Genomic DNA, 11,975 nt, shown 5'->3' with positions numbered 1-11,975 from the left:
ATGTGTATGTCCCCTTATATTCATATCACCCCCTCCTCTTTTCCTGCTGCCTTATGGTAGAAAAGCAACATCTGCTCCTGCAGCATAAGGGTTAATAACATCGCCAGACAAGTTCTATTGTACAGAACATTGATGGGGGTGAGGGGGGCAGCAGACATCTATCTTTACACATCAGAAAACTTCAGCTCACAAGTAGATGAATTACAAACAAATCTAATATAAACTTATTTTTTTATGGCAATAGGAAAGTTAATAGTAGTAATATTAATAACAATTCTATTTGGATTAGACAAATAATAATGTGTGGAATCCACTTTTACAGAAACCTATAACAGATAAAACATGTCCTGTTTCCGAGTGTCCGAGTGTCTTTCAGAGAAATAAACGGAACCACAAAACCAGCGATTGCGCTGCCTCGTTGCATTGCTACAGGGATGTATAAAATGTTTGTGTGCGCACAAGGTGGCTGATAACCGCTAGCACCACCTGTGAGGTCATCAGCTTGTCCCAAGCCTGAAATACCTGGGGGTAAATGTATCAAGCTGAGAGTTTTTCGGCGGGTTTGAAAAACTAATCAGATTCTAGCTATCATTTATTTGGTACATTCTACAAAATGACAGCTAGAATCTGATTGGTTGCTATAGGCAACATCTCCACTTTTCAAACCCGCAGGAAAACTCTCAGCTTGATACATTTACCCCCTGATCTGTTAAATTTGGTCCTCTGTGAGTGGCTATCAGTTCAGAGATCTGATCATTGGATCTATTTCAAACAACCGTATTGCAAAGAGCGCATCCACTATACACCTTCCACTGCGGATTCCTGATTGGTTTGTATGGTTTACTGTAGACTGGGGTTGTGAGATCACACTCTATGCATTGTTTCATGTGATTTCAGAAGGTTCCCTTAGCAAGATGAGACCAGTAATGTCAATTCACCCAGGTTCAGGAGTCTGACCAGTCCGCTCATCCATATTAAGGAAGGTAAATAAATAACATACAATTTGGTTATTGTAGCTGGGATGGCCAAGACTTTAGAGGGATTTCCTTCCCTAACAGGTGGGAAACCTGATTCATACTGAATGGCTGACAACACAACAGGAGGAAATTAATGAGTAATGTGTCAAAAATGTAGCTAATCCTCCCAGCTTTACACAATCACTTTGTAACACCAGGTAATTCAGGTGACACAAAACCACAAGAGGTGTCCGCAATTTGTAAGGTAAGGCTTTGTGTGTTGCCAACACTACTGAACAACAGGTTACACAAATCCTCTCTCGGGAGCCCAGAAGACCCCCATTGTCCATTGTCCCCTCTGAAACATAACCAGTGACTGACCTCACATGAGAAGGTTGGAAATTACATTTGTCACTAAATATCTCATAAGCTTCATGGCTGCAATTAGATTAGTCTGGAAGATTTGCTGAATTTGTGATTTTACAATAGAATAGAAACTACTTTAGGAATGAACAACCTTATAAAAACTTTCAGGTGGAGAAATCAAATTAACTTTTTCGTCACAAAAACAGGTAAAGAAAACGCTCAAACAAACATTCAGGTATTCAGTGCCTGTAATTGCTTTAGGAGTTCATCCTGTACTTTGTTAGTATTTATTCAAACCGATGTGAGAGGATGTTTAACGTCAAATAATTCAGTATTTCACTGACCCAGAAATATTCTTCTTTCCATGAGGTGTACCGGAGGCATATTTACTATATGGATCTATTGGTGTAGATGGCAGCGCAGACAATATGTCATTCTAGATAGATGATGAGCGCCCAATGTGTATGTCCCCTTATATTCATATCACCCCCTCCTCTTTTCCTGCTGCCTTATGGTAGAAAAGCAACATCTGCTCCTGCAGCATAAGGGTTAATAACATCGCCAGACAAGTTCTATTGTACAGAACATTGATGGGGTTGAGGGGGGCAGCAGACATCTATCTTTACACATCAGAAAACTTCAGCTCACAAGTAGATGAATTACAAACAAATCTAATATAAACTTATTTTTTTATGGCAATAGGAAAGTTAATAGTAGTAATATTACTATCAATTCTATATGGATTAGACAAATAATAATGTGAGGAATCCAATTTTACAGAAACCTATAACAGATAAAACATGTCCTGTTTCCGAGTGTCTTTCAGTGAAAAACAAAACCAGCGATTGTGCTGCCTCGTTGCAATGATAAACATATGACGGCTGACAAGGTGACCGGTCACTCACAACCTAGAATTTATATACTACTGTATATTAGTAATGTGACCTCATGTATCCTACTCCTATTTCCTATAGAATGTAAGCAGGGGCCTCTGTGTTTTACAATATCTAGTCTCTCAAATATATATATATATATATATATATATATATATATATATATATATATATATATATATATATACACATATATACACATACACACACACATACATACACTTATACACACACATTCAATCATCATATCAAATAGTTATACAAAACATACCTAGGCAATCTAAGTGTAACGGTCGTGTGATATATGGAATGTGTGATAATAGTGTATGATATTGAGGAATCTCTGGTGACAGTTACCATGAGCAACACTCAGGCCCCTTTAACTGGACTCATCAGACTGTGACTCAATCCAGCGTTTACTGGGAACTAAATCATTTGTGACAGTTACATCTCTGTAGAGCAGTTAGGATTAATGTCACCATTTAGTGCTTAATGAAGCGACAACATGTAGGACCCCCAGGAGGGAAGCAGTAATGCCAGCTTTACCCCAGGGGGCTTTGTAGTGTTAACATCAGCTGGTGTCTTGAATAACACTGAGGAGAATTACCATTTGGATACAGAACATCCCATTAGCTGTACACAAACATCTCCGCCTATTGTTATGGGCCTCATTGGGTTCCAGTGGGCTTTTGTTACATTTGTATTCTCCAGTAAGTGGACACTCATATCTCCTCAGCATACATGACAGAGCTGAACATAGAACTATTTATGGGTTATTTCACATAATATCTGAACCAAAGTATTTCTGTACGAGGAAACTTATTCTTTGTGGTATTTTCGATCATTGACAGTGGAAGTTTTTTTTTTTTATTGTAACCTTTCAGTATAATGTTTCTCCAGAATCTGATTATGGTATACTTAATTAATGAAATAACTCAGAATAATTAAAATAAAAATATTCTTTTCACGGATCAGATTAATTGTTTTATTGCTCAGACTGGCAAAGAGTTTTATGTCCATAAATTACTGGGAATACTCCTAATACATAAATACATGTACAAGAGAGCCGAGTCGACTTTAAACGCCTTTTTTTTTTTCAGTTTTTAAATGTGCCAGCAAGACGGAAGAAACATTAGGGTGGCAGAGACAAGCACTCATTGCAATCATGCCCCCAAATAAGCCGTTCCGGACAGACCCCACGATGGGATACTAGACAGGGGACCTACAGTCATTCTAAAAAAACCTGTCTGGACGTGGTCTAGAAGTTTCTGCGAGTTTCTAAAACACCAAAGATTTGTTCACCAGCTGGAGTCAGCGTTTCATGTGAGGAATTAGAAATACAGTGTACAGCGTTCTCCAAGATCCTCAGTATGAGCCGAGTGCTGGAAATCTGCGCACAGAATGTGTTTGTAGTGACCGGTACATCTCCATCAATCTGTATCTGGTCCTGGTGATGGAGGGTAACAGTTCACCAACGATCTTCTCCTTTCTGTCTATCTATCTGAGGAACATCCTGCACCATATGATAAAGGCTTTGTCTGCAGCCATTAGTGTGGCTCCAGAAGAGCTCCGTTACCCCAGGAATCTCTGGGAGAGCGTCGTTACCCCAGGAGGATCCAGGAGAGCTCTATTACCCCAGGAGACAGCTTAGTTACCCCAGGAGGAGCCAGGAGAGGTCCCTTACACCAGGAATCTCTGAGATAGCTCAGTTACCCCAGGAGGATTCAGAAGAGCTCAGTTACCCCAGGAGGATTCAGGAGAGCTCCGTTACCCCAGGGGAGAGCTCCATTACCCCAGGGGAGAGCTCCGTTACCCCATGGGAGAGCTCCGTTACCCCATGGGAGAGCTCCGTTACCCCAGGGGAGAGCTCCGTTACCCCAGCAGGAGCCGGGAGAGCTTTGTTACCCCAGGAGGATCCGGGAGAGCTCCGTTACCCCAGGAGGAGGCGGGAGAGCTCTATTACCCCAGGAGACAGCTTAGTTACCCCAGGAGGAGCCAGGAGAGGTCCCTTACACCAGGAATCTTTGAGATAGCTCAGTTACCCCAGGAGGATTAAGGAGAGCTCCGTTACCCCAGGGGAGAGCTCCGTTACCCCAGGGGAGAGCTCCGTTACCCCAGGGGAGAGCTCCGTTACCCCAGCAGGATCCGGGAGAGCTCCATTACCCCAGGAGAAAGCTCTGTTACCCCAGGGGAGAGCTCAGTTACCCCAGGAGGATTCAGGAGAGCTCCGTTACCCCAGGGGAGAGCTCCGTTACCCCAGGGGAGAGCTCCGTTACCCCATGGGAGAGCTCCGTTACCCCAGGGGAGAGCTCCGTTACCCCAGGGGAGAGCTCCGTTACCCCAGCAGGATCCGGGAGAGCTCCGTTACCCCAGAGGAGAGCTCCGTTACCCCAGGGGAGAGCTCCGTTACCCCAGGAGGAGCCGGGAGAGCTTTGTTACCCCAGGAGGATCCGGGAGAGCTCCGTTACCCCAGGAGGAGGCGGGAGAGCTCTATTACCCCAGGAGACAGCTTAGTTACCCCAGGAGGAGCCAGGAGAGGTCCCTTACACCAGGGGAGAGCTCCGTTACCCCAGGGGAGAGCTCCGTTACCCCAGGGGAGAGCTCCGTTACCCCAGGGGAGAGCTCCGTTACCCCAGCAGGATCCGGGAGAGCTCCATTACCCCAGGAGAAAGCTCTGTTACCCCAGGGGAGAGCTCCGTTACCCCAGGAGGATCCGAGAGAGCTCCGTTACCCCAGGAGAAAGCTCCGTTATCCCAGGGGAGAGCTCCGTTACCCCAGGGGAGAGCTCCGTTACCCCATGAGGATCCGGGAGAGCTCCGTTAACCCAGGAGGATCCGGGAGAGCTCCGTTACCCCAGGAGGATCCGGGAGAGCTCCGTTACCCCAGGAGGATCCGGGAGAGCTCCGTTACCCCAGGAGGATCCGGGAGAGCTCCGTTACCCCAGGAGGATCCGGGAGAGCTGCATTACTCCAGGAGGTTCTAGGAGAGCTTCGTTATCCCACTACTTTTCAAACAAAAACAAACACAATATTATGTTTACTATCATTGATCCAAAATCCAACATCCATTGTATACTAGAATAATAATTATTAAATGAAGGTCTCTGTCCTTAAATCTCCCACTTTACATTTCATGCATTACAGTGAAATAACAATTCTGCATCAGAATGTGGGATTGTGCCGCTCTCTAAATCGTCTAATGTAAAATGAGTATTTGTATCAGTGTTTATTTTCCTTGGTGAACAAAGTACTGTTAATGTATTTATTAGTCGACCTACAGTAAATACACAAACCACCCCTGATGACTGTATTTAGACCTTGTGGACGATATGTCAGGCACATAGGGCTGGATGGTACATATGGAGCTCTCTCCAGAACTCCCCTGGGCTCGCTGTGAAGCGTGCAGCTTTCATACTAGGACAGGATTATAAAGTGCTAAGCACCCCTCGGGGACACTTAGTATTTGGAGATAAGATCAAGCTGGCCCTCTTTCCAGGTGGTTCTTCAGCCACTGGATTATCACAATTAATTTGGCAATCATTCTTCTATGGGCCCCAGCGGATGGAGAGATATCCAGAGAATATTTAGCAATGAGTAGTTTTATAATACACGCTATTAAACTGTGCTGAAGTGGTGTCTGGGGAAGACTCTTTCTTGCTATCCTTGTGGACGGATTTAATTAATATCACAGTTTTCTAACAGTAAGAGTCTCTGACACTCTGGTAACCGGAAGGTCATAGACTGAGCTATACGTCAAATCTACCTTTATAACATGGGTGCAGCAGTTTCATTGTACAATATAACTAAACATTTTTTGCACTTTTTGCTGTTGGATTCTAGAACAACTGAATAATGTACAATCAAACCCAATTTTATGACCTTATATGTGCCTTTTTGTTCATGGTCCCCTCGTACCCCAGTCAAATAAAATCTCAAATGTTCACCACGTGTAATCATTTTACATACTGCAAACACTGTGTAACCATACCTCCCAACTGCAAATTAAATAATAGGGACATAATAGACAATGTTCTCGATCCACCCAGAACACACCCTCATCCCTATGTAGCCATGAACAGGTTACACCTCTTTTTCCTCTGGAAATTGTTAATGCTCTGTAAAAATCAGAACTCAATAGTATTATGGGTTTTGGGAGGAATGATGAGAAGAGGTGGGTGGAGCTTGATGACTAAAGTCATGTTATCATGTGGGCGGGGAATCTCATATCATTATGTGATTTGCATCATCAGTGCATTTCCCCGCCCACCTTACATACAGGTAAGCAGGAGAATGGTCTTCCCTCCTGATGGTCCAGGTGAGTTGGGAATGGTGGTTATAAGGGCATTGTATTGTGCAGACATTTCCTGAGCAGGACATGTATTGTTTGCTCTAAAATCTGCACCTACCCCATGGACATTCCATGAACAAATGTGTTTCTGCTGAATGTCCGACTTGTATATATAAAACAGAAACTGTAACTGACACATAGAAATATTCAATAGAATGCAACAATGATATAAAACAAACCTCACACTAAGGGAGGAATTCAAATCAGCCGCAATGTTCCACAGAGCATTGTGGGTGCAAGATTTTTACAGAAATCTCCACTGATTTTTGAGCTGAGATTTTATCGTAGTAACAGTAAAAATGGGTTGCTAATTAAACCCCCCCCTAACTATATTACATTACCTACAAATCCCATGTAATCTTTATTACTAGAAATGTCTTTATGTAGCCACCTCTGGCAGCTATGTGGTTAACGTATTTATGCCACAAGCCACTCTCTCTGTAGTATATACCGCAAGACTCATTCACATGAAAAATTCCCTCTTAGGGTCGTCTAGAGGATACCACACGTGTGGTACCCAGGAGAAAATATATATATTACACATGGAAGGGCTGGTGCTATCACACTGGATGGTTATAGGCCAATAATGAATTGTTTTATAGTCTGGGATGGTGACATATTACATCAATTAATATTCTATCTTGGAACATATTTCCTCAACGTTTTAAGGCACAGCGGGGGAAAGACGGCACTAAGGTTACTATACACAATAAATGCAGAAGCCCAGACACCGATTAGTCAAGGTGCAAAACGTTTATGATAACAAATAACGGTTCATTACATTAAATTCTTTCTAGTGGAAAGAGGGGGGTGAAGTTCCCCCTGAACTAATGGACATTTTCTTTATGAAGTCACCAGCACCACATCAATTGTAATACACCTTATTTATATAGAGGAGAGAGAACAAAGGGAACCGGACCGAGGAATCACTTTCAGAACCACCTGGTTCTCCATACGGGTTCCTGGGAATCCATCACGCCAAGCTAAAGACGCTGCCAGCATCTCGTGCAAGATCGCAATTCAAATGTAAATAGTTACATAATGATACAACGTCCGTATGCCATGGTACAAGGTTACATTATTAGTGAGCCTCATTTATCTCATGGGGCAATTTAAGAGCCTTATTTTTCTCTTAGTCCCAAAAATTTATGTTTTTACGTTGAACAATGTGTAACAATTATAGAGGACAGAGATTGGTCTCTGTACTCACATGTCTATGTCATTCCTTTGTTACTTTCACTTCTAAGACAAATCCATAGTTCACACAAGAATACCCAGGAACTGGATAAAAACAATAAAAATAAAAAAAGATTATGGGGCTCATTAGAGCTGAAGATATTTGTGTTCCGAATTTATATAGGAAAAGACGCACTGAAAAAACATAATTACATGTATAAGCGGAGTCAGAAACATCACAAAAGCCGTAGAATTAGTGCTAGGCCTACATCTGGTGTACAAGTGTGTACACTTACAGCTCAACTGTCCTCGGCTGCCGTCGCAAATTATATTATTCACTTGTACACATTTCATTCAGTTAAAGACACGTGGCTTTTCTCTTTCACTAATTTCTAGTTGAGGTGCTGCAGACTTTATAAGATGGAGGTTCAGAGAAGGTTTTATATGGGACACCCTGACTGGCTAGTGAGGGACTCACCTACAGGAGATGCTTATCCCAATATAGTTATATTGTGCACAAGGGTCTCCTTTATGTACGTGCTGACACAGTGATTTATATATTGCTTGTGTGTGAGCTGGACAACAATTTTATTTTGTTTGTACATACACATTGGTCTCAATTGTCCTTGGCCGACATCTCAAATGAATTTGTTCACTTGGACACATTTCATTAATGTAAAGCATCGCGCCTTTTCTCTTTCACTAATCCAATAAGAAGCGGCCCATATCGCTCGGGGTGTCGTCACCATAATACATGGTCACAGCCCCCAGCACCTGCCAGCAGTACTCCTCCTAAATGGCGCTCTTTGCAAATCTGCTGACATTAAAAAACAAAAACAAATTAAGACACAAACATCTAAATTTCTAACCTCATATTGAAGATATTTAATTTGATGTTACACAAAATTCTGGATAATCGAAAACTAAAAAGTTAATGTTGATAACATATTTCTGATATTTTTCATAACATATGTAAGTTTTGATTGATATGAGATAGACACGTTCATACGTTGACATAGTGGATGTAATGTGAGGTGGCGCTGTTGTTATTCCTGCCTATGGCTGGATCCACTTTCACCCGCAATGATGGAAGGTGATGGGCCACATAAGGGCAATAGAGCATAAAAAGATGGGTCAGAGTAGGGCGAGATGACATGATAAGCGCAGGTGATGGGTCAGAGTAGGGCGAGATGGCATGATAAGTGCAGGTGATGGGTCAGAGTAGGGTGAGATGGCATGATAAGTGCAGGTGATGGGTCAGAGTAGGGTGAGATGACATGATAAGCGCAGGTGATGGGTCAGAGTAGGGTGAGATGACATGATAAGCGCAGGTGAAGTACTAGAATAGGGTGTTGGGTCAGAGTAGGGTGAGATGACATGATAAGTGCAGGTGATGGGTCAGAGTAGGGTGAGATGGCATGATAAGCGCAGGTGATGGGTCAGAGTAGGGCGAGATGGCATGATAAGCGCAGGTGATGGGTCAGAGTAGGGCGAGATGGCATGATAAGCGCAGGTGATGGGTCAGAGTAGGGTGAGATGGCATGATAAGCGCAGGTGATGGGTCAGAGTAGGGTGAGATGACATGATAAGCGCAGGTGAAGTACTAGAATAGGGTGATGGGTCAGAGTAGGGCGAGATGGCATGATAAGTGCAGGTGATGGGTCAGAGTAGGGTGAGATGACATGATAAGTGCAGGTGATGGGTCAGAGTAGGGCGAGATGGCATGATAAGCACAGGTGATGGGTCAGAGTAGGGCGAGATGGCATGATAAGCGCAGGTGATGGGTCAGAGTAGGGCGAGATGGCATGATAAGCGCAGGTGATGGGTCAGAGTAGGGCGAGATGGCATGATAAGCGCAGGTGATGGGTCAGAGTAGGGTGAGATGACATGATAAGTGCAGGTGATGGGTCAGAGTAGGGTGAGATGACATGATAAGCGCAGGTGTTGGGTCAAAGTAGGGCGAGATGACATGATAAGTGCAGGTGATGGGTCAGAGTAGGGCGAGATGGCATGATAAGTGCAGGTGATGGGTCAGAGTAGGGCGAGATGGCATGATAAGTGCAGGTGATGGGTCAGAGTAGGGCGAGATGGCATGATAAGTGCAGGTGATGGGTCAGAGTAGGGTGAGATGACATGATAAGCGCAGGTGATGGGTCAGAGTAGGGTGAGATGACATGATAAGCGCAGGTGAAGTACTAGAATAGGGTGATGGGTCAGAGTAGGGCGAGATGGCATGATAAGTGCAGGTGATGGGTCAGAGTAGGGTGAGATGACATGATAAGCGCAGGTGATGGGTCAGAGTAGGGTGAGATGACATGATAAGCGCAGGTGATGGGTCAGAGTAGGGTGAGATGACATGATAAGCGCAGGTGAAGTACTAGAATAGGGTGTTGGGTCAGAGTAGGGTGAGATGACATGATAAGCGCAGGTGTTGGGTCAGAGTAGGGTGAGATGACATGATAAGCGCAGGTGATGGGTCAGAGTAGGGTGAGATGACATGATAAGCGCAGGTGAAGTACTAGAATAGGGTGTTGGGTCAGAGTAGGGTGAGATGACATGATAAGCGCAGGTGTTGGGTCAGAGTAGGGTGAGATGACATGATAAGCGCAGGTGATGGGTCAGAGTAGGGTGAGATGACATGATAAGCGCAGGTGAAGTACTAGAATAGGGTGTTGGGTCAGAGTAGGGTGAGATGACATGATAAGCGCAGGTGTTGGGTCAGAGTAGGGTGAGATGACATGATAAGCGCAGGTGATGGGTCAGAGTAGGGTGAGATGACATGATAAGTGCAGGTGATGGGTCAGAGTAGGGTGAGATGACATGATAAGCGCAGGTGATGGGTCAGAGTAGGGTGAGATGACATGATAAGCGCAGGTGATGGGTCAGAGTAGGGTGAGATGACATGATAAGCGCAGGTGAAGTACTAGAATAGGGTGTTGGGTCAGAGTAGGGTGAGATGGCATGATAAGCGCAGGTGATGGGTCAGAGTAGGGTGAGATGACATGATAAGCGCAGGTGATGGGTCAGAGTAGGGTGAGATGACATGATAAGCGCAGGTGAAGTACTAGAATAGGGTGTTGGGTCAGAGTAGGGTGAGATGACATGATAAGCGCAGGTGTTGGGTCAGAGTAGGGTGAGATGACATGATAAGCGCAGGTGATGGGTCAGAGTAGGGTGAGATGGCATGATAAGCGCAGGTGATGGGTCAGAGTAGGGTGAGATGACATGATAAGCGCAGGTGATGGGTCAGAGTAGGGTGAGATGACATGATAAGCGCAGGTGAAGTACTAGAATAGGGTGATGGGTCAGAGTAGGGCGATATATCATAATACGCGCAGCTGAAGGGCTAGAAGCATGGAATAGCAGGTGATAGTATGAAGGAGAGTGTATGGAGCACTCTGGAATATATGGTATGGGCTGTGCAGCCACCTGGCAGCCAGGACAAATTCGGATGCTAGGATTCTCACAGACAATCCTTTACACCCCCCTTGTAATCTCTCAATGTGGTGAAATATTTTTTGAAATGAAAAGAACCAGTAATCCAATGGATGGGATTGTTGACAAAGTTATAAATGAGAATCAGTTACATGTTAAAGGGAGGAACATAAGAGCAAATGGTTGTGACAGGAAGCTACATGTTCTGACAAGGATGTGGCTACCACAGGTGGGGGGGTGGTACACACGGTTAGTTACGCCCCTGGTTCTGGCTACTGGCTCGCGTAGAAATCTTCTGAATAGACCCAATTGCTTTTCATCTCAACTTTACTAAAATTTGACAGAAAGAAACATAAATTTGAACAAACGAAAGTACAATAATTAATTCTTTAGAACTAGCAAATTGTGGTTTTAAACAGGTCTAATATGTTGTTTTTGCCAAAGACCAAAACATCAACCTAGATTTCTGGTCGTGTGTAAACAGAATTAATGGCCATTGGCATTTTGCTGATGGATAACATGTATTAAAGCAAATAATGATTCTCTACCTTCTGTGTGACATAAGCCACTATTTCTAGTCCTGTAAATGGAGTGTGTCACTCCACGTGCCGCCGGCTCTAGTAGTTTGATAATAACCTCATCATTATTGGCCTAGCTCTATGTAGTTCAAGGCACTCGGAGAGATATCACATCTGCTGGCTGGATGTAATTTTGTCCCCCTTGTTAATGACCTTGTAGAGATTAGCATGGTCTCCTCCATATGCCAGTAGATTATGTCTGATGGCAGCTGGAAGCTCTGATG

General features: G+C 43.9%; 1 long non-coding RNA gene across 3 annotated transcripts in view; it reads right to left on the bottom strand.

The window, feature by feature from the left end:
* The window catches only part of LOC142101380 (uncharacterized), a 535,334-nt gene that overhangs the window by 436,241 nt on the left and 87,118 nt on the right, over positions 1–11,975 (bottom strand). The window contains exon 3 of one of the 3 annotated variants that reach the window (XR_012678993.1): positions 7,775–7,843. The exons of the other annotated variants lie outside the window; for them this stretch is intronic. This is a non-coding gene — a long non-coding RNA (uncharacterized LOC142101380). Of the gene's footprint in view, positions 1–7,774; positions 7,844–11,975 lie in introns of those variants that run through there. 3 annotated transcript variants of the gene reach the window in all.

The sequence above is a fragment of the Mixophyes fleayi genome, chromosome 9 (genome assembly GCF_038048845.1).
Source record: "Mixophyes fleayi isolate aMixFle1 chromosome 9, aMixFle1.hap1, whole genome shotgun sequence".
NCBI lineage: Eukaryota > Metazoa > Chordata > Amphibia > Anura > Limnodynastidae > Mixophyes > Mixophyes fleayi.
The sequence above is the reverse complement of the archived record's forward strand: the minus strand, read 5'-3'. Positions and strand labels throughout refer to the sequence as shown.